The sequence below is a fragment of the Calonectris borealis genome, chromosome 2, assembly GCF_964195595.1.
Source record: "Calonectris borealis chromosome 2, bCalBor7.hap1.2, whole genome shotgun sequence".
Taxonomy (NCBI): Eukaryota; Metazoa; Chordata; class Aves; order Procellariiformes; family Procellariidae; genus Calonectris; species Calonectris borealis.
The window spans coordinates 154,335,090-154,358,046 of record NC_134313.1 but is presented as its reverse complement, the minus strand read 5'-3'; the positions used below and the strand labels follow the sequence as shown (position 1 = coordinate 154,358,046).

The following is a 22,957-nucleotide window of genomic DNA, read 5'->3' as shown; positions in this document are numbered from 1 at the left end:
GTCCCAGGAGGAAATGGGGAGTGTAAAAAACATCTAAAAACTTACTCATAAGAGCTTTTCAGGTAGTTACGGTCTACCTCCAAAACAGGGTCCTTCTGTAGAAATGTCATCAGCTGATGACACTGGCAGATCCTGGGGTATGTCTTCTGGATTGGGTAGCTCTCTTCAGCTACTTGCTTCCACTGCTTGTGGCTGACTGAAGTCTCTCCATGGATTTGATAAAAGAGAAATATTCAGGTTAAATTTGGTTTTAAACGTTTTCACTGTAACCGTTAGAGTTTGTTTGCTCCTTCACAGGTTGCATCTGTCTTAAAACAGACATCAACCGTACTTGTATGCTCTTCCTACTTACCTCTTTCAGCCAATATATTCCTGAAGACAGAAGAAGAAAAAAAAATGTCCCTTCTCATGTTCTCAGTCCTTCTCACAAATTCCACAACAATAATGTCCAACCTTTTGATGCTACTGTAGCCTTTAGAGGATCATGTCTGAGGATACCACAAAGCCAGAAATACCTACTGCTCAGTAGCAACAGCATAACAGGTGCACCCTTGCCTATGCTCTGGGGAGCATGGCTTGGCTGCAGTAGAGCCATATTACTTCTTCTCAGCTCTTGAAGGCATTTTCTATGCTTTGCCATTGTGGCAAGCCCCTCTGTGTCTTGTGTAAGTTCACTGTAACCTCACCATAAGTGAACTGTATGTGAGTTATTTAATGAACTACACTTGGAGTCACAGTTGGCAAATTATTTTGCCTTTGCAAGCTAGTGCAGAGTCAAACATAGCCATGCTAGGCTGAGAATTCATCTAAAATGATTAGCAAAGATGGCAAAGATGGTTTGCAGCCACCTTTCTGCCCCTGCCCATTACCCTGTACAGAAACTGCTGTTAGCCCACAGGCACAATATCATAGACATTTAAGGTTCAGTGCCTGTGTAAAAGATTAAGAAATTTGGGGGGAACACCAGGATATTTAGGACAGTCAGATCAAGAACTGGTTCCAAAAGTGAATTTAAATTCCTTTGGGGTGGAAGTGCACGTCTGGAAAAGCAGCACCTAGTCTACTGGTGGCAGATCTTCCGCTGCCAGATCATTTCTTTAGAAAGAGGAAATTTTTCAACACCTACTAATTCACCAGCCAGTCTGGGAGTGGAAAGGACTGGCAAATTACAAGCAAGGTGACGGGAATTTTGCTTTACTCCAGATTCTGATCAAATAGCTTGAGTTTCTCCTGCATTAAATATTTTGAAGCCACAGCCACCAGCTGGGAGTTGGGCAGGGGCAGAAAGACAGCTGCACAAAAATCAATGAGATGCTGAGCTAGGAGATTGATGTCCCCTGCCTAGGTAAGGCAAAGAGACCAACTCCTGCCATCACCCAGGGATTTTTTAGTATAATACAGCCTTTGGGATTTATAATTCGGGCTGCTTGGGATAACGTTGTTCTATCTTACGCTGTAACGATCTCCCAGTGTGATAGAGTCACAAAGAGTGCAGTACATAATGTTGTACGCATTCATGTTTTCCAGCCAGTTAAACAAGCTTTCATTTGTTTTAGAAGGAATCTATTCAAACTTTGGCAGAGCAAATCAATAATTGTGTGTTTCCTTTCTTCCTCCCACTTGGAATCCAGTCTGGATCACGCTCAGAGATGGTGCAGGGGGAGGAGAGAAAGGGACCTCCAAGAAGTGAAATGCCTCCCACCAGTAATTGAAGCAAAACGATCGCATTTCATGCACTGCCCTCCACAGCAACAATATTAATGTGGCACTTCACCCTGTAACAACAAAACAGAGAGGCCATTGCTCACCCTGCTGCAGTCCCAGCTCTGGCTCTTCTCTGAGCTATTTTTTTATCCATCCTACCCAGACTGCCCTTCGGGCTGTGGTCCCTGGAGCCATCTGCTCCAAGGCCTGATCCAGATTTCTGGCCTTACTGCTCCTCCTGCCACTGACATCTGCTCTATCTCCAGCATGTTTTGGGTGTCACTGACATCCAGCTGCATGTTTCACAGGACATTGGTTTGTTCTGCACTTGCACCAGCAGCTAACTGGAGCTCTGCCCCATTAGTAGCACACCAAGCACACCAGTTTCTAGCACTGTTTAACTGAAATGAACTGAATCCTGAAGAAATTAAGTAGGCTGCATGTAAAACAGTGACGACATTTATATAAACTTGCCAGTAGCTTCCAGTTGGTAGGAGGTGAATGGAGACAGAGGATACAATGCCTGGGAATGCAAACTCAAGGAAATGTGGGAAGTTATTGTAGGACTCTCAAAAGGCAGTGTCTGCTCCCCAGACTTTAAATGAACCCTAGTGATAAAATAGGTGGGCCAGAAGCTTTCTTACATGAAAACCTGGGTTTTAATCAACTGCCCCTGTAAGGCAAGTCTCATGCTTAGAGTTCATATGAGCTTGATCTTCAGAAGATTTTGTGAATTTGGTAGTGAGCTCTCACTAAAACTCTGATAAAATCCTCTAGGATAAACCCTAATTCATGGCCTAATCCTTTGTCTCATTTTAGTCACTGACTATCACACTTTGACTTAGTAGCAAGTTAAAAAAAGAAGTACACTCACCTAGCTTGCACAAAGGCAGGGTAAACTGCTGTTACCCATTTAACTCTTAAAGGTTAGCATCACTGACCAAAAACCTCACACTCAATGCTGGGGAAGGAAGGAAAAAAAAAAGAAAAAGCTCAGTAACTAACAAAGTTTTTTCTCTCCTAAATTTGATCTCTTGCAGGTTGGATTCTCAATCCATCTCCTTTGTCTGTTTATCCCTCAAGTGTAAACCTCTTCAGCTCACATTGTTCTGCTTCAAGAGCTAATTCCACGTGAGTCATGGTGCTGGAATGCCAATAAATATGGCTGTAACCATGCCCCAGTTTGTTGCTGCAGATCATTTTGGCACAAAATTAGGCCTGTTCTTATCTTTGTTTGTGCAGCGTTTCTCAAAAAAGGAGATTTAGGCCTGGCTGTGGCCTTTGGGTGCAAAAGCAGGAGAAAGTTTTCAAAACAACAGAAATAGTTCATAATTTGTTGAACCAACCTACAGGCAGAGATGGGCTTCCTAGCTTCTGAACCCCTGCTGAAGTGGGGAAGTCCATGCTTCCCTCTGTGAGGGCTACTCTCCATTTCTGCTAAGTCAGGCAAAGTATTGCTACTTGCTAATTGTGATAGGATCAGAAGATGCCCTAATGTGACTGATATTAGGCAGGGCTCTGTTTCCCAAATCTGTTCCAATGACGTTTGTGTGGTTAAATTTGTTGCTCATCAATTACATATGGAAATAAAAGGTGAATACTTAATAATTCTCTTTCCTTCCTTCCTTCCTTCCTTCCTTCCTTCCTTCCTTCCTTCCTTCCTTCCTTCCTTCCTTCCTTCCTTCCTCCCTCCCTCTCTCCCTCCCTCTCTCCCTCTTTCTCTCTTTCTCTCTCTCTTATTCTTTTTCTCTTTCAAGTACATCTTAAAACTCTTTTTTTTTGCAACTATTCCTCAAGAATAAGTTGTCAAAAAGTCCTTCAACTGAAGTGAAATCACAAGCAGGGCCATTGCAATCCCCTTTCCTAATAAGGTTGTCCATATCGTCTGGTTAAGGCTGTCTAATGAGATCCATGTCCCTTGGGCCTGGAATGCAGTACAGTAACTGAGACGTCTATTTATAAGCTAGTTGAGAGATAATTGTGTTTATCTAATATTTAATCATTTGTGCGAAGTTTTACAAATAGATGTGTCTGTTGGATATTGTCCTAGTATGAAGAATTTCTATCCAAAAATACAAAGCAGGAAATCACAGGCAGTGCAAAATGCAGTCAAAATGAGTTCTGTGCAGATCCCTCTGAAAATCACTTTGGTTTATATTACATTAAAAAAGCAGGGCTGTTTAGGCTGCAGGTTTCTAGGCCTGACTAGTAGGGCACTGCATCTCAAAATACTGTGAGGTTGTACCGTACCCTCTGCTCTGCCTTGATCAAGGGGACTGCAGCCGGTAGCACTCTGCGGAGGGGTGGCAGGTTGTTCCCAGACCCCAGCACTGGCACAAAGGGGATTCTGCCTCCCGCACATCACCCTTGCTGCGTTGCTGTTGAGCAATACTTCTTAATGAATGAGCCATTATCTTGAAATTGCTTCGGAGTGAGTGCCGCTGGCTGGGAGCCGACACACTTTCCTCGTTTATTGAAGGGTGTTATTTTATTTGTGAACATCCTTCTTTTTCATTTCTTTTTAATGACACCAGCTTCTTGTTTCTAACTGAAGTAACATGCAGTCCCAAGGCCAGTTTTTAAGCGTGGGTCCCTAAACCTGCACTTAGTCACCTAGCAATAGTTATGTCTAGTGAGTAGCATTCAGAAATGCTTCCCAAGCGGGTCCAGGTACACACCAGCTTTGCCTCCCGACTATGTTTTCCGATGACAGCTGAGTGTGGGAGTTCAGCTGCAGGGCAGAGCCATCCCATCAAAATAAAGGAGGACATAGGCTTTTGTTTGTGTGTTTTCTGGGAGAAGAGAATTTCTTCATCCAAGATTTCCACATGCAGTGGTCACAGTTTCACTGCAAACTGCAAACTTCTTGATAAGAGTTAGGTAAAGTAAATAGATTGCATTTGTGTTTACAGCACACGATGAAGGAGTATGTATTCATGCCAAAGGAAGATCCCATTAAATCTACTTATACTGGGTTTATGCTTATGTAGTACAATGCTTATACATTCTTCTCCAGGGCAGCATGCTGGGATTGTGATTGATGAGGACAGTGCCCCTTAACATCCTGCGCTGACAGAATCCCATTCCCAGCAACTTGGGTGGACCACAAAAGGCAAATTAAACAAGCCTCCAAAACATGTTAAAATTTTAAAGAAAATTATCTTTTTATCCTTCTGCTGTGAAAGCTAAAGCAAATGCAATGCAAAGAGCATTACCCGAGATATCTTTGCACTGAATTAGTCTAGTGAGAAAAGCCTTATATAAATAACCGCAAACACGTATCAGTATGCACATTATATATATGTATATATATACATATATACATATTTATTTTTATGCATGTGCATGAATGTATGTATATATGGATGTATTGCTATGTGTACCATGATGGCACTGGAATTTCTGTCCCACATAAAGAAAATCTTTCTTTTTTGAACATTCCCTAAAAAATCTGCCCCCAAAGTGGAACATTCCTCAGAGGGCAGCTTGTTACCAGCCTTGGCTCCATTAACAGTAACCACTATCTTTCTCATCATTGACAGCAGGAGCCTAAAGGGAGCTATAATTCACTGACAAGAAACAATTTAATTACCTTAACTGTTGTAACTTGCAGATCAGTCAGCACAGCACCCCGAGGTAAGCTCCATAGGGTTGTTCCTGAGAGCTCCTTGACTCAAGTGCTTTGCCCAGATGAGCCCAGGAAGCTTTGATCCGGAGCCAGGTCCCTGCCTGCACAGCACAGCCTGAGAGCCCAGCACCGAGGCCCAGGTCCTGGCTCTGGAGGCCCTTCCAGCGCTGGCCTGCAGCAGCAGCCAGGTGAGGACCAAGAGGTTTCTACATCGCTCAAAGTGGAGCTCAAGACTGCTTTTGCTTGATCTGTTTCATGTGTGAAATTCCTCCTAGCACGCATCCTGAGTGGCTCCAGAAATGTGATCCTTGGGTATCCCACCACCTGTCGTGTGATGTATGGAGTGGCTGTACATTCATCGTCGGGGGAATATTTTCAGGCATCCAGGCTTTGATCTGTACCTGGATTATGCAGATGTTTCAAAATGAGTCTAAACATAATGCTGAGCTTTTAAGAACATAGCTTTTTGTTTTGTCCTGCAATGAGTTGGGCTGCTTCTTCTGGGAGCCTCCTCAGGAGCGGACCCACGCCAGATCAAAGTTTCTTATAGCACACAAGGATCCATTGTTTCAAGAACTGCTACAAATTAGCAGCTGCAGTTAAAATAAAGGGTGGAGGTATTTTTCTTAGCCTCATTTAAAATTGTTTGGGGTAATTATCCCAAAGTACACTGATAAAATAAAAGTCCCTTAGGGGCTGCCAATTCTGTAGTGATCCCATTCAGCTGCACATTGTTGTCAGATATCTGATCAGGACATGATGATGTGTTGGAGGCGGAGTGGAGCTAAACTGCTCTAACTGCTCACCTCAAGACTGCTTCTGTTGCCTCTGGCAGCTGTAATGAGCTTTAGTGGAGGCACCCAAGGATTTCTCCCAGCGTTAATGAGGAGAGAGGACTCCCTATATACTCAGACAACACAAGGTGGGAAGGGAGGCATCCCTCTGGCATGCAGATATCTAAACTAGAGCCTTCGCCCATGCCTGAACCCCTCTGCACTTCTGGATGTACGAAAGGCTAACTGCAGATTACACGGTCAGAAGGCCCACAGGAGATTTTTGTAGCTGTGGTGCTACTCCCCAGTCCTGCCCTCAGCTTTACTGCAGCACAGGCAGCCAGCCAGCCCTCCTCCCGCCTCTCCCGTACTCCTCTGTCCGGAGAGGCAGGGTAGAAATGGAGAGCTGCTGCGCTCAGCAGCGTGCTGGGGGCGGTGGGCTGGGGGAGGAGGCAAAGGTGCCGCTGCCCTTGTCTGGCAACTCCTTGAAGAATTCTGTTTCCAGACTGCATGAATTGAATCCTACCTGGGGACTTCGCTTTAACTGGCGAAGGTGGGATCCTGCTCCAGATGAGGATCTGTACCAACGGTGGCAATTTGTACTGTCCAGGTGAAAGTGCCTATGTAAAGAGGACTCAGATGCAGCACAGGCACTCGAGTAACCAGCTGGCACTGCCAGGGAGCAGTGGTACTCTTAGCCTGGCTGGATGTCCCTCAGGACTCTCCTTTTAGCTTGGGTTTGTGCGCTGCCTACCGCAATGGCCAGCTAGCCCACACGTGTGCTCTGTAAGGGGATTCTGCTGTTACAGGTAACAGGACAGAGAAAATCTATGCAGACACAAGAAAGATTCGACTCCATGGAGCTCTCATGGCTGATGCCTCTCCTTTGCTGTCCTGGAGGTCTTGAGCAAGGCTACAGAGAAGGGATGTCCCCTCACTGGGCTGTCACTCAGAGCTCGGCTCATCAAACCTCGGCATTCCTGTTTGGCAGGAAATATGGGTGTATAAAAATAAGCATTCTGAACAAGAATAAAACCAGCTATTTTCAAAATTATTTGTGGAAGGGAAAGTCAGAAGGAATCTACCTGGAAAAAGTAATTTAACATTTTTTTTAAATACAGTTTAAAAACAAATCATATTTTACATATTTTTACTTAGATGTTGCTGTTTCATTATTTTAGGGGAAGTCACTAGTAGAACACAATGTAAAAATATAACAGTAAACATATTACCTTGTGGTCATCACAAAATCACAGGGAAAGAGGTCACTTACGCTGTCCCACTTCCCATTTCAGGATGATAGTAATAACAAAGTCAAGGCAGCTGCAACTGAGCATACGTTAGGGCTGTATTTTCTAGCTGACAGTGTCTCCAGTTAAAATTGTTTGGATCCAGGTTGGCTCACAGTTTTGATCATTTCTGGCACGCTCTATCCCTAACCTCTCCCCTCTTCTGAGGCAAATCTCGCTCATACAAATTGAGTGCCATTTTCCCCTAGGTCTAGCTGGCCTGGAAGGGGGTGTGAAGCCCAAGTGCTCAGGGAGCGGGCTAGTGCATCCAGCCTTCCCACAGCACCGTCCCCCGACGCTCCTCCAGGACAGGACCCTCACCCGCACCCTGTGGCTGCAGATCCATAACGCAGCTCCACTTCTACTGCCCGAAGAGATGGGGAATATGCTCCAGGGTGTCCCAGGGACACGGGGACAGAGCACAGTGCCAGTGACAACACAGTGATTCAACTCCACGCTGCAACCCTGGCGCCGATCAAGCTAAGAGCGGCTCTGAGATTGTACCGTTCGACACACAACCAGGACGTGTGCTTGGGTAACTGGGCCTGGGTCCAGGAGAGTGGGAGGGTTAGGGATGCCTCACGTTTCCGTATTTGTGGGAAGTGCATTAATGTGCGCACAACTCCATTGCGTTCACTTAACTTATTTATGAGAAAATCACACAGATTCAGCTCTGAAGGCATCCAGAGCTCCGCTAGCCTTTATTCATGGTAATGTGAAGCTTCATTTCAACCTTTGATGCACTTCCCCACTCCCTCTTTATTTAAAGTGTGGTTTTACTCTAAAGATTAACTGTATAAAATTGGCATCTGCTTCCTTAGCAGATATATTCCATGTGTGAAATCAGAATACCGGTCTGGTGACTTCAATGGCAAGAATTTTTTTCACATGCTCCTTTTTCGTGTTGACGGTGCAGAAACTGAGTTGTACTCCTGCATCTGAGGCAGCAGTACTGCCCTTCGCTTTTGACCCTAAGCTTTTAGCCAAATGAAGGAATGGTGGACTATTTTCTTTAAAAGAAAAAGTGGTGATGAGGAAGGCATTTCTTTTGATGCACCTCTGTTAATGCACTAAGGGTATGCACTGGTCACAAATCACAGGAAAAATCAGACAAAAGGGGATAATCTCTTTTCTTACTCCTCTAACCCAGTCAGACACCCTTTCTTTCTTGCATAGCTTTTTATGTTGCACTATTGGGGTGTTTTTGTTTCAAGGGCTTCTTTTACATCTTCTCTGCTAGCTCGCCTTTGCTGCTTGGCCTCTTTCTCAAACACATAAGCCTTTGTAAAAGGAGAGGCAGTAAAAGCTCTGCCCTTCTATGCCTCGTGTGTACTTTCATCTGGGGTAGTGACACATACTTGTGTTTGATGTGGAAGTTCCTGTAGGTTTAATTATATGGTTTCTTGTGGAATGTAATCGTTTCTCCAGCTATCAAGTGGTCGTCACTGTGGCTGGCCAAAGACAGTATTAAACTTCATTAATACCGGCTCAGTCAGATTCTGAACTCATTCATCACTCTGCAATCCCACGGAAGACAAAGACGGTCCCTGGTGCGGAGGACTGGGGTACAACGTTATGCCACGCAGGCATAACGCGGCATAGCCTGGTCTGCAGGCTGTTGGGGGCTGGGAGTGTGACACAAGGAGGGGAGCCTCAGCTTGACTTTCAGATCTAACGTGGATCTTTTTGCTTAACAAATCAGAAAATCGTGGTCATTTGGGAAAGAACTTTGCCAAAAAATTCAGAATAATGCTATTAAATAATTCAGAGATTTCCCCATATTCCTGTGGAGAAATCTAGAACAGGTTTCGTGGAATTTGAGGAAGATGATTGTTTTCTCTGGAGAGGTCTGTTGGGGGCAGGTAGGTTTCAGAAAAGGCTGGTGGGAATTTTTCACGGGTGCTGGCTACCTGGTGTGCCTCCGTACGATGCTCGCTCAGCATCAGGGACTGGGGATTGTCCAGAGTTGCAGGCTGGTCACGCAGATAGCGAAATATCTACCTGGGCCTTATTTAGAGCTAAACAAACAGAAAACGTGAAAAATACAGGAAATTTTGTCTATGTAAGGACTTGAAGAACTGACAGTTACAAACCTGGGTTCAGCTCCGTGCCTACTTCCTTCTCTGTTGTAGGAGAGCATCCTGCGGCATGCTGGAACCTCCATGTAGGTCACCTCCTCCACATGAACCTGGCAGTAAAATAAATGCTCTCACTCTGAGCTGCCCTGTACCCCCCTGGGCCATTAACAGCCCCCGTATGTGGTGTGGGGCTTAGAGCAGATGGGGCTCTGACTAATACCATCTACACTACATCCTCCTCTCTTATAGTCCCTTCCACTTTATGACAGACTTTACTACTGCAGCTGTGCACTGGCCTCATGGTTTCAATGATTTTTCCGTAATAATCTCAATCCTTTCCCTGCTCATTGCTCTGGGTGATTGGTTCCTTGCCCTCATATTAAACTATGCTACATTTTTCTGCAGCAAACTGCATTAGACTGTATTACAAGCTGGTATCTACCATCTCACTAACAAGCCAAACCCTTTTGAATAAAAGGCATTTTTCCTCAGAGTTTTTACTGCCTCCAATGCAGTATTCTCTATGGACCTGAAGCACATAATTATTTCATGGAGTATCCTGCAACTAGATCCAAGCAGATGCCAGGGCGTCCTACAGAATGTATCTATGGCAATGTATTTGCAGGATTTGGCCTTTTCAGGCAGACAGGTAAGAGAAGCAGCTATTGCAATCTTTTTGCTGCCCTCTTATAGTAATTAAAACCTCCTTTCACAAGTGCACTTTGCTTCCTTCTCCTAATCTGGTTTTTGATGTTGCTTCCAATTTGATCAGTTTTATAAACCAATTAGCCACAGGCTTTCCCCCAGAGGGCCATTAATTGCTGACTGCCTCAGAACCACTGGACCATTATGCTGATTGTATTTATTCAGGTTTTTAAAAGATGCTCATACCACTGTCCAACTATTTGCTACATCTGAACCCGCTGGAGTCCTAAGAACCATAAATGTCCCAAACCCAGGAGCCCTCTGGCTCTCCCCCCACCTCCCTCTGCAACGCCTGGGAGAGCAAATGAGCCTCACAGGCAGGTTCCTCCCGTGGGCAAGGGCAGCCTCTTTCACTGCTTCATTGCTCCACTGATTCTGTTTTAGCCTTGTTGCTTTCCTTGATCTGAGTTTGAAATGTAAATTCGTCTAAAAAGATAAACTTCCAGCTCAGTCTTTGGCAATGGCGGGAGGGAGGGAAGCATTGTGATGATGCTCAGAAATGACCCCAAGAGTTCAGGAAGCATCTCGTTATCCCCGGCTGAAATGAGGTTGCTGTGAACTGGGGCTTTGAGAGTAAATTAAGAAAGGGTAAAGGTGGCCCCAGGCTAGGAGAAAGTCAAAGTGGAGTGGGTACCTCAGGCTTTGTCATGAATTCACATGCAAAAACCCTACAGCAAGACACCTTAATTTAAAAGGAGCTAGCTGAAGCTAGCAGCCCAGGGAATATGTGTCTGAAGCTTGGTGCAGATTACTTCTTTATGTTAACAAATGTTCATTTTCTCCTGTATATGGGAATGGGTAACCCTTGAGTCTTGTTTTGCAGCTCCTTTACCAAAAGGGGTACCTCTTAATCATAGCAGTATGCGTAGCTGTGCACAGAAACATAGAAAACTATGTCTATCAGCAGCATAACTGTATGAGTGTAATGTTTTCTTATAAATATGACTGTGCCACAAGGCAAAGCACTTCCATGTCTATTTGATACATTTCAACTATTTTAGTGCTTCTGGGTTCTAGTCTAGTGTTTCCATTGGTTGGCTGAAAAAGATAAACATACACATTTAAATATAAAAATATATCATTATATGTAATAATAAAAATTACTCAAAGATATTATTATATTGTTATAATACCACATTATAAGATATTGTTATAGTGTGTAATATAATTATAAATATGTAAATAAAAGCATGGGCATGCTTTGAATCATCCTGCATGCTTCTGTTCAAGAACAAGGGCTCAGCCTTCCCCCTTCAGCTGTACAGAACATAATAATAAACACACAATTTTTCTGCTTATCTGAGTCCCAATACCTGAGTGGGAGTGACCTGAGGGATAAGGATATAGGGGAGAAGAGCCTGGGCAGAAACGTGGGGGCATGAAGGCGAGAGGGTTTCTAGAGGCTTGTGCGATGCTTTGGGAAGTTTGCAAAGAAACTGTGGTTTCACATTAGTTCTCTTAATCGTCTGCAGTTTGGGAAATACTGGAAGGTTCAGTGACACCAAGTGCGATAACCTCTACAGAGAACGTGTAATTAGCTTCACTGACAGGAGTAACATGCTCCAAAGGGCCCAGGAAATCGATTCCTGAGCCTGTCTGCTGGTGAGGGTAAGGCATGAAGTTGTCAGAGTCCAATACCCTCTGACCAGGTTCTTTTGGATGTTCCACATGAAGAGGGTTTGATGTTTGATTCAAATTTACTTATTTGTAGGTATTTGACTTTGCATAGGATTCTGATTTAACAGAGCGATACAGCAACATACTGAAATCACAACGCAAACACAGTATAGCAATTGCAACATACAGTTGGATCGCAAATGCAATTCCCATTACTGCTGAGGGCAGCTCAAGCCTGTTGCTGTCTTCAGGGTTCGTTTTGTTGGTTGGTTAATTTTTAGACTCTGAGCCACAAATACACTTCGCCCATGCTGGTCTGTCTGGCTCAGGAAGATAATACTCCCTATCGATTATTTTAGGGAAGGCCATTTACAAACCAGTTGACCCACTCAACTGATGACAGCTGTTTATCTAAAACAAAGGCCACCCTCCAGTCCCTTTTATGTTGAGATAAGTTAAGCTTCCTTTACGACAGCTGTGGTCACTTCCTACACGCTTTTCTGAGTTTCATGAGCACATCATCCTTGGCTATCTACTGTGAGCCTTCTTCCACTGAAGGGGTTCGTTGGTCGGCCACAGAAGTCCCCCAGGCTTCAGAGCAGGCAGTGGTTCCACTCACGAAGTGGGCAAATGAATTCATACATAAACCATTCCTGTTAGCAAAGGACAGTATCCACACTCATATGTATTAGAGGCAGGATCCTACTATCTCCGCCTAATTTTCAGTCATTATTAACCAAATCACAAAGCCCAGGCTAAACGCTTACTTCTGGTGGCAACCACTGGCACCAGGGCATAATCCAGCCTGACCATGTGCCCCAGGCGGCGAGCTGCTCTGCCTGCCAAGCCGCCGTGTTAAATTAGCAGACTCCTCTTCTGTAAACTGTGCCGTATGCTGCATAGCTTGAGTCCCTGCCATCAAAATAATTGTGTCCAGCATTTTTTTAATGGGTGGTCATCTTTCTGGGTTTTGTAAGCCATTTCCCCTGGCTGGAGACCATACATGGCTAAGATTTATGTCTATTTATTTTCGATGGCCTATTCGCTAAATCTACAAGATTGTGCACGCAACACAGGGTATCCAGAGCTCATTTATCCCAGAATGGAGGAGGAGCAGAGAAAGAGATTGAAGATTAAACAAGTGAGACCAAAATTGAGAATCATTTTTTATAGCATTCTTTTGAATGAATACACTTTTACAACATATTTTTCTCCTAAACGATGTGTTCAGGCAGAGGCCCAATGTTGTAAAAAGACACATAATTGGCACTCAAACAGGTCTGAGTTATTGCCTGGTTGGTGTAATTTTACACCTGTCACTGCCCATATATTTATAAAGAGTGAAAAAACCAGACCTGGGGTTGTTTCCCCGCTGGTTGCCTTCAGGCCGCGCTGACATGCGCGCTGAGTTTATAGCGTGCTTTTGTGAAACGCGGTGCCTGCAGGGGTGAAACCAAGAACTCATCTCAGACACAGCCCGGCGGGGGTCAGCAAGTGGCCTCCGGTTGCAGATGCCGCAGGAGTAGCACGGCTTTTCAGGTCTGGCCCTGCTTTCCCACCTTCTTTTGCAGAAGCCTGCCCCGTGGGACCGGTGCCGATCCCCATCCCAACGCACCCCTCCTCACCGAGCATCGCCCAGTGCCGGCGTGCTGGAGGCGGGCAGCAGGCGCGCTGAGATAGCCGCCTTCTAAGGGAACGTTTATTAGATAGTTTTGTTGGCTTTTTTTCTCTCTGGGATTTGCTGAAAGTATCTAGCCTGTGGCCTCAGCTGCTTTTCGTGAGCTTAAAATATACAAATATAAGAATAGCAATCCAAAAGCGCTGCCAGCCGAGGCTGCCCAGACGTCAGTAGCATTTATCCAGAAGAATAACAGCACAACCCCAATCCTCCTTAATTTGCCTTCTGGTGGCTGGGAACAGAACGCTGGGCAGTACCAGTTAAAGAGCCTGTCCCCCTCTCTGCCATCATTTTTGGGTCAAGGCGAGTTGCAGCTTGCCCCAGGTTGATGGGCTCCTCTGCCCAGAGGCGGAATTCCCGCCAGGAGCTGGAGAGCAGGCACGCCGGGAGCTTTCTGCAGGTGTCCCAAACCGGGGGGGCTGGGGCCGGGGGAAGCAAATCAGCTGGAAACTCAGCTCATGAGCCTGGCTGTGCTAATCCCCTCTGCGGAAATGCTTGTCCAGGTACCTCGGGGCCCTAGGCGCTGCTTCTTAATCCTCCTCCTTTGTTTGACCCAGATGGATGGTTATTTTTTTCTCCTTCCTTTTCCAGTTAGTCAGTGAGTCAGAAACAAAGCGGTCATCTGCAGAGCTCCAGCGATGATTTTCCTCAAAAGCTTTTGCATGATTGAGCTGACTCCAGCAACTGCTGCTTGCTAATGCAAACTGGGGCAGACCTGCCGAGGGCGGCAGGTTCAGGGCGGGCAGAGCCTTCCTCCCACGCCGGGCTGCCCGGCCGTCCATCGCAGCCCTCCTGCATTTTCCAGGCAGGCGCCGTCCCTCTCCTTCTTCCCTGATGAAGACAGGGTTCACCTGGCTTGAGCAGGGAGGTTTGAGCTCCAACACAATCAGCACCACTTTACACCTGTTTACTTAGAAGAGTCATTCAACAGAAGTTGGCCAAGCTGCATTATTAGGGTGCAAAATCAGAGTATCATCCATTTTTAATACTTTTACAATGCTGGAGAAAGACTGGCCTCTCTGGCTGTAGGACTGACACACCTCTGAACACAGGCTGGTCAGTCAGACTCAATCAATTTGATTTAAAAATCATGGTATTTTGTACAATAACTTACTTTGGATATTTTTTCCTCTCAATTTCTGTGAGTCATTAATTACATTCATTTCATATTTTCCAGGCTTTTTTCCTGCAGTGCTGAGAGCAAGAAAATTGTGTCTTGTGAACTGACATTTGCATTTCTTGCATGTCCAGATGGCAAGTCTCTAAGGACACCCGAAATGGCAGGACCCTTGTGACAGCGGCCAGGCTGTTAGCAGGTCCCCTGCGGCCGGGGAGCAGCAATACTGAACAAGAAACAATTCTGCACATAACATATTTTGTCCCTCCCCAGTTTAAACTTTTTAACTTTCTGTGGCTATAAGCCACATAAAGGAAGGTCTCACTGCCCCATTACCTTAATGTTATATTATATTCACACCTGTGGTAAATATTGAAGTCAGGATCTGTTTTTTAGTTTCTATCTGTAAATTCTAGCCTAGAAAAGTAGGGAGACCTGCAAACCCAAACCACCCAAAGTCAAGAGGGGGCCTTCGAGAGGGAAAGGTTTTCCAGAACAAGCTTTCTCATTGTGAAAGGCTAAAATTATTGCTCTCCTGTGATTTATAGCGCAAAGGCTTTCAGTCTTATAGAGCACCTGGAATATTCAGCAGTAATTCAGAAACAGACACGCGTGTTGTTGATACAGCGTATCGCTGCAGAATATATAGCATCAGAGTACCTGCACATACTTTACACACCAAGAGATTATCCTGAATATGCTACTAATGTGTGTAAATATATTTGCTATTGTTGGCATAATTCACAAGCACAAAATGAATGTGGCTACAACAAAGCCCGCTGGCTGCTCCATCAATTAGTCCTCATTTTCCAGCTGTGACTTGTATCTGCTTATATCTTCCCAGAAACGATGAACGATGAGAGATGAGAATAATTTAATTTATGGCTTCACCACAAATTAAGTCTTAGGTTAGCAGTATGTAATCTTTACCATTGTAACAAAGCTACTCATACAGCAAGGTTCTTCACCGAACAGAAAGAACTGGTATTTACTTCTGAGTGCCTGCAGCACTTCTGCCCAGTGAAGGACCAGACAGTCCCATGGCCTGTTTCCTATACACTGCCTAGAAAAAAAAAGCCTCCTGCGAGAGAGCTCAGACCATCTTAACCCTCACCCAGATGTGCCAGCAGGTTAAGCACGCTTCTGAGCTTAGCCGCTCCTCTCCTTTCTCCCTGACCCCCAGTTCAGCCTGTGGGGCACTCCTGCCTCTCGAGTCCACAACACCAGTGCTGGGCAGTGTTTGCTCACTGGTTTGAGAGAAGGCTGCCGTCTGCTAGCAGGGCAGACTAGTCCCAAGCCCTGTATCTCTCTGTCCCATGATAGTTTCCTTTCCTCTCCCAAATCTGCACTTCACCCCTCAGTCCATGGCATGAATGAGAGAGTCAGCATGAATAAGATGTGGGACCAAGGCTTGAGAGACCTGGAAGCGGTGCCTGCACTGCTCCTGGTCTACTTTAGCTATGTTGACACTCTCTGGACCTGCAGTCTGGATCTGGGTGCTCTGGATTCCTCTAAATCTGCCCCTTTGGTCTCCAGCTTAGTCAAAGGGCAAAGACTCTGACACCTTCAGGTATAGGTGGGAACCTATAGTTCTGCTGTCCTAAGCCCCAAGATCAATCCTGAATGCCCTGCCCTTTAAATTCTATGGTTAAAACCATTCTCCCCAGTTATCTGACCTCATGGGGTTGCTGGTTACTTTTTATTGTTTCAGGGACACCTAAGCACTGAAGCCAAGGCTTTGTTGAATGATTTCCAAACGTGTTACAGACATGTAGTGGCATTAGGAAGCAGCAGGCCACTGTTCCCACTCGTGACCTTGCAGCCGCTGGCACCTCTGCGGTCACTGCTGTGCACGTTTCCACACTGCCTGTGTTTGACCTTCTTTCTGGTGTGCAGCCTTCCCTTCTGTGACTCCTCTTCCAGGCAACCTCTGGAAGTCCAGTGCACTCAGACCGCATTCCAGACACCTCTGATATTGCCCTACTTTTTGGTTTCTCCTTTTTGCCTGTTTGCTGCTGCTAAATGAGGAGACTTGTTTCCCTCCTGTTACAGCCACACGGTAGTCCTGGGCGGGATGGGGGGATGGCATTTATTGAGCTGTACATAGCCCTGTGCAACCGCCCTGCAGAGGTAGGGCCAGGCACCCGTTCCCTTTCCTTTAACAGAAGACATATAATAAAGGAGTACCAGAAAGATGCCCAGAGCATAACAAGGGAGCTCTGCCTATTGACAGAGCTCCTAGGCAGATGATCCCCATCGTGGCAGCCTGTGCGGAGTCACTGCCCCACAGGGAACTGCAGCCGCGGCTGTCGCCATCGACGATGGGAAGGTTAACAAGATGTACCTAACACAATGTGGGGGAGACCAAGGCAGATTACGGTTTATGTCTTTTTTCCCTGACAGTCTCATGCAAGGTCTCGGCACTGTTAGTAAACACCTCATGCTACCGCAGGAGGATTTAACATCCCAGAGCCTGCTTCTGGGAAGCGCTGCGTGCCCCCGGAGCCAGCCCGTGGCTCAGGCGGCCTGTCCCCGGCAGCACTCGGGATGCCACAGGATTGGGCTCCCCAGCTTAGATCAGCAGGGACAGTCCAGTGTAGCACGAGAGCCAACGCATGAAGCTAGAGGAATGTACACAGGGAGAAATGGCAGAACAGTGCGTGTCAGGGTAACTTCTGACTGAGGCTCGCTGAAAAGGTAATCATGACCCAGGCAATTTTGCCAGCACTGGTAGCTGGGTCAAACGTTTGGTCTCTTTTTTTTCTATCACCAAAAGAAGGCACGGAGTTCTGCATGGAATAATATTAAGGGTTGATTGATTGCAGATTAAGAGCCTGAATAAAAGCTTAATGACGTCAGTGGAAAGATTCTCATCAGCTTGAGCCAGCCCCAAGACACAGCTCGACTGATGCAACGGGAGTTTTTTTTTTTAATGTAATTGTTATAATGTAAAAGCTTCTGTTGGACAGTAATATCTCATAGAAACAGAATTAAAAAGAGGCCCTGAACAAAAGAACAGATTTAGCTGCCCAAGACTGCAATTTCAGTGTGGATGTATGCTTATGTGATGTTTCACAACAACGTACTTCACTCTTTGCATCATACAGAGGGAAAGCTCAGGTGTGCTGGGGCACAGTTAGCATTCTGAACTGGGAGTTTCCCTGTGTAAACTAGAACAGATCTCTCATACAGTAAATGAAATGTTCTTTATACAGATTTTTCTGTGCCTCTAAGGACCTGCCTGCTATTGGGGAGATCTTTACCAGCCCAGAGTGATTCTTTCAGCCTCCACGCTCACAGGAGCATGTCATGCTTGGCACTGAGATATAGGTGTTGTTTGCAGGAAAGACAAAGGCCCTGTCCCCTCTGGCCTGTAGCATATATTAATCATAAGAAGCACACATATAAATATACCCAACTTTATATTACAGGTTATTTTCCTCTTTCTTCAAAGCTAAGGAATTTTCATGAAGTGTGTATACATCTGGTATCGGATCAATTCAAGATTACGATAAAAAGATTATTTATAGCTCTGCATTGACATTTGTTTATTGTATAGATGACATCACCATGCCAGACTGTTGCCTTAACTCAACATTTCCCACTTTTATTGCATTTGTGATCCTGTATATGGCCACAGAACAAATCATTAAAGAGGATTGCATGAAGGATAATGAGTACCATAATACTTCTAAGCCTCACATACACTCTTTAGCTGGACTCAAACTCTTTTGATCTGTTGAGCAAAGTTGCAAGAAACAGAAAATAACGGACATTGAATGACACATTTGCTTGTAATCTCAGATTTTCCAAATCCCCCCGGTGTACCTGTGTTCCCCTTTTCCTCACTAATGAATTCTGATGTTGAAACAGATGTTGCCCTGTAAATTCTCTTACATTATTTTATTTCCCAGCAATGCTGCTGCTCCAGATTCATTCGGTAAGAGGCAAATGCCCAAATATGCTGATCCCTTTGTCATGTCTTTCCTCTTCCCCTCCTCTTGCTGTTTGCCAGATCATGGTGGACTCCATCCTGCATCATGCAAGAGTGACATAGGAATGAGCAGTTTTTAATATAAAGCAGTGGTCAAGTTTCTATTATTTTCTACAAACAAAATTTTCTGTTGGGTAATTTATTAAAGCAGGCAGGAAAAAGCTAAAATATTTTTTTAAACTTCTATATTTGTATGTTATATTTGCAAATTTACTATCAAAGTATGCAGCTGGACCTGAGCCTGAACCCCATCACAGCTGCCAAATTGGGAAAACAGTTTTGCACTGCTGGGCTGTCCAGTCCTCTGCAAGCCCTCCAGCAGTGCCTGTCCAGCCTCGGTCCCCAAACCCACCAGAGACCACCCAGAACGGCACGCCACCACGCTGGCTGCTGCTGGTCCAGCCATCGCTGGGCTTCCCTTCCCCGTTGATTTGTCATTGCACAAGCAGCAAGCCAGCGCACCCCCTGTTTCATTGTTGGGGCTGAAGCATTGTTTTATATGACTTTACAGTTCTGCTTGTAAAACACCTTCCTTTGGGTAGCTGTAGAAAGCAGCCTTTCTACCAAGGGACTTGTTCTAGCCAATTTTTATTTCTGTGTTCAAAGTTTTACAGAAAAGAGAGGTTTATTTGTGCAAGTAGGAAATGGATAGCACTGGCTCTGAAATGTTTATACACTGATCTCAGACTAATTGGCCAAATTAAGTTGCCTCGGACTTCTTCAAAGTATGGCATGAAATGCACTTGTAATTAAGGCACAAACGTTGTGGCACAAAATCATTTTACACCTCTGTACAGCGGATTTGCCAGTGGAGTCAGAGGCGACTCAAACTGAGTGAGGGTGGCCCTCCAACCTCCGTTCGGTCTGTTCAGATTTCTGAGAAAAGGCCCATTTGCCAGATCAGAACCGGTTGATCTTTTTTTCTTGAATAACCCCTGTTCTTCTCCCCACTCGCCACTTTTCATTTTCCTTCTGCCACTCTCTAAATTTTCAGAACTTCCACATTTTTATGATGTCGTGAAAGCTTAGGGTAAGAAAGGGAAAAGTGAAAAAATGGGGAAAAGTGCTACCTTGTGGCCACCACTTAGTTTATTATATTTGGCGGCAAATAAGAAACTCAAAGCTAAACTACCAGAAAGTTGAAATACTTTGAAAACATTCCACAAATCGTGAAAAACATAAAAAAATGTTCACCTCAGACCTTGCAAAATGAAAATATTTTTTATCCCATTCTGGTTAGTTTTTATTCTGTTATGGTTTCTTATTGCATCCACTAAAAGTCGTGACTGTTAGGCCTGAGTTGTCCCTCCCGGTGTGGGCCGCAAGAGAAAGGTTCACAAACATCCTTGTGGGTTTTGCTGGCTGGTTATCACTTGGGAGGAGAATCGCAGCCATTTGCCTCTCTCTCCCATGGGAAAGGCCTTGGTGGCCAAATCCAGTGGTTTCCCAGGAAAATGCATGAATTCAGAGGCAATTCTTGGAGGTGGCCTGCCCTTTACCTCGTGGCCAGCTCTGAGTCCATGCCCGTTTCCTCTCCTCTGGTCCACCTGACCACAGTGAAGCATGACTACCAAGGACCTGCAACGGTGGTGGCCTTCACTTGATCCATCGCCATGGCATCATGGGGAAGCGCTGAGTGATACTTCCCTGTCACCTCAGGCTGTTGTACATGTGGGATTCATGAAGGGCAGGAGATCAAGGCTCTGCACTGCCTTTGGGAGCCACGCTTGCATTTTAATTTGAATTTGCAGAGGCAGGCAGCCCTTGCAAGCAGACCCCTGCTGCCTGCGGGGACAGCTCTCCTGTGTGAGCCGGGTCTCCCTAGCCCTTGGTGTCTGCTGCGAGGGCTCTCCGAGACCCCGCGTGGCATTAGGTGGGCAGCGCTGGGCTATCGGAGGTGCCCGTGCTGCCGGCGGTCCTGGCTACCCCAGCGACTCCCACCTGCACGCGGGGCAGGGTGCTGTGCATCATGCAGTGGGGCGAGAAGCAGCACAGACTGGTTTTAGCATCTCTGTCGTAAACAGGTAGCTCGGAAGGGATCTTCCCTCGGGGGGGCTTCTGGATTCACAGTCGTCTGCCTATAAGCACTACAAATCCGAGCTCCAAAGCCTTCATGTTCCTAAAACCAATGAGAGTATTGCCTGGGTAAAGGATTGCCATAAAAACTGAACAAGCGCTTCAGGATCTGCCCTTCTGGCATCTTCTCATTTTGTCTTGGCTGCTGCTGCTCAGGGGATACCTCCAGAGCTCAGTTTTTGCTGCGTTTGGCTGCTAGCTGCTAGCTTTCCAGCCCAAGATCATATGTGATTTGGCTTGGGGACACATCACGTGTAGCTGTACGTCAGAAATGGTAGTTTGCCAATTGTAGGTATAATTAACAGACCGGAAAAAAACCCCAAACAATAGCTTCAAGTAGCCTCAAGCCAAGTTGTGGGTAGAATATTAAATAGACTACATTTTTCAGAGTGTACAGAGAGAATTAAATCTGTGGCTGAGGAGTGGTTCCAGACAACCTGAGGGGAGCTTTGAAAGGCTCATTAGCTTGCGATGCTGAGATCTAAACTTTAGATTCATTGGGCTGTTCGAGACCCAGGAGTATTTCCTGGGCTTTCACAATTTAGACTCAGCCTGATCACTCCTGTACTCACTTACTCAGAGAAGACGGCAATTGCTGACGTGAGGCTCGTCAATGGTTCATGACAGCCTGTGCTGCCCTCAGGATTAATAGGGTGGTCGTGCACGTAAGAGACTCTCTGGGGATCTGGGAGATTTGGGTTCAGCTACCAGCATTGCTATGGATTATGTGGAGTCTGGCTTCTCTTGTCTGCAAAGTGGGGATAAATAACAATCCCTTTTCTCTGCCTTGTGTCATTGTATGTAATGACTTTAAAGAAAACAGAAACTCCTCTGGCAAAAGAGGCTGTCAGATCTCGATGCCACTTAGGACTAAGAAGAACAATATAATTCAACAGGACTATGGAGAACTCAGTATCAATCAGACAAGGAAAAACAGCATGGGACTCAGGGCAGGACAGAATGGAAAAAAAACATTTAATAATAATCATTTCTGGGCATACAAAGTCATAGAAATATAAAAAAATAGAGGAAAAGGTACCCCAATGGTCCCCTAGCTCTTTCCGGTTCTCCAAAAGTTTTGCTGTTCCGTACAGATACCTGTCTAGCCTGCTCTCAAAGATGTCCACTCCCTCCATCAACATCACATTTCCTTGCCTCACTTATGAAAATAGCAAGATTCAGCAGTCAGTCAAGTCAAGCCTCTTGCCCTTGCCCACAAGGCCTGCTACCCCGCCACGGTACAAAATTCACTTTATTTCCTAAATTTGTTCTTGATGAATCCACGCTGAGTGCTGTTTATTTCCTTGCTATTAATTAAAATTTTTTCAGAGAATTAAAATTAAGCTGGCTGGCCTATATTTCCCTGCTCTTCCTCCTTAAAAGCGTACCATGTTTTCTCTTTTTTTCAGGCTTACAAGACCTCCCCCACTCTCAGAAGTGCTTGGAAACCCCAGCCAATGGTTCAATAATTCTTTCAGCCTGTGCCTCATGGACCCTTTGCTAAGGCTTCTTAGATACAGAAATTTTGAAAATACATAAGTTCTTCTTAACCTCTGTGTTAACGACTAAAGGCCAAAGTCTTGCCTCTTTTTCACTAGTATGGATCACACTGCTTACTTGTTGCAGCAAAGGCTGGTATAAAAAATATACAATAAATGTAAGTCTTTTGCCAACAGTTGAAACCTTGTTGAGCTGTGAAGCAGGGCGTTCCTTGGCCTTTTTCTTTCTATAAGAATATCTATCAAATGGCTTCCTCTTCCTCTAGATGTCTCTTGGTAGCTACTACTTGATGTGTGCCGTGATCTTTGTTGTCTCCTCGGGAAGGACCTGAGTCTCCAACAGCTCATGCATTTCGTCAGCCGTATCAGCTTGTCTAATAATGGTGCTACTTCTCCATACAAACTCAGTCTCCCGAACGCTGCAGACTACCATCACTTGCAAAGCCACCATGGTCATGCTCCCTTTTGAGATGATCCTGTTTTGCTTTTGCCTCTCTCTTGCCTCAGCCTTGCTTCTCTCTTTCAGACTTTATGCTTAATTCACACAATATAGTTTCCACTTTCTTTATGTTTCCCTCTAGCACCCGAAGCCATTGTTTTAGCCAAGCTAGTCACTACCCTAATTGGGATGTTTGTCCTTGTGCCCTTACTATCACTTCTTTGAGGAAATGCCAGCTCTCCTTGGCTTCTTCTCTTTCTTCCCTCTCCTGGAATCTGTCAAGCAGTTGTTTTCTCCATTTATTTATCCTCACATATATAGTCCTTGTTGACATACTGTCAGAGAAGTTCTGTGCATGTC

General features: G+C 45.3%; 1 long non-coding RNA gene across 3 annotated transcripts in view; it reads left to right on the top strand.

Annotated features, from left to right (window-relative positions):
* The window catches only part of LOC142079582 (uncharacterized), a 43,887-nt gene extending 21,588 nt beyond the window's left edge, over positions 1–22,299 (top strand). The window contains exon 3 of one of the 3 annotated variants that reach the window (XR_012672718.1): positions 22,069–22,299. This is a non-coding gene — a long non-coding RNA (uncharacterized LOC142079582). Of the gene's footprint in view, positions 1–5,317; positions 6,421–7,603; positions 11,092–22,068 lie in introns of those variants that run through there. The other 2 variants (XR_012672719.1, XR_012672720.1) reach the window with 2 other exon arrangements.
* Positions 22,300–22,957: the final 658 nt, after the last annotated feature.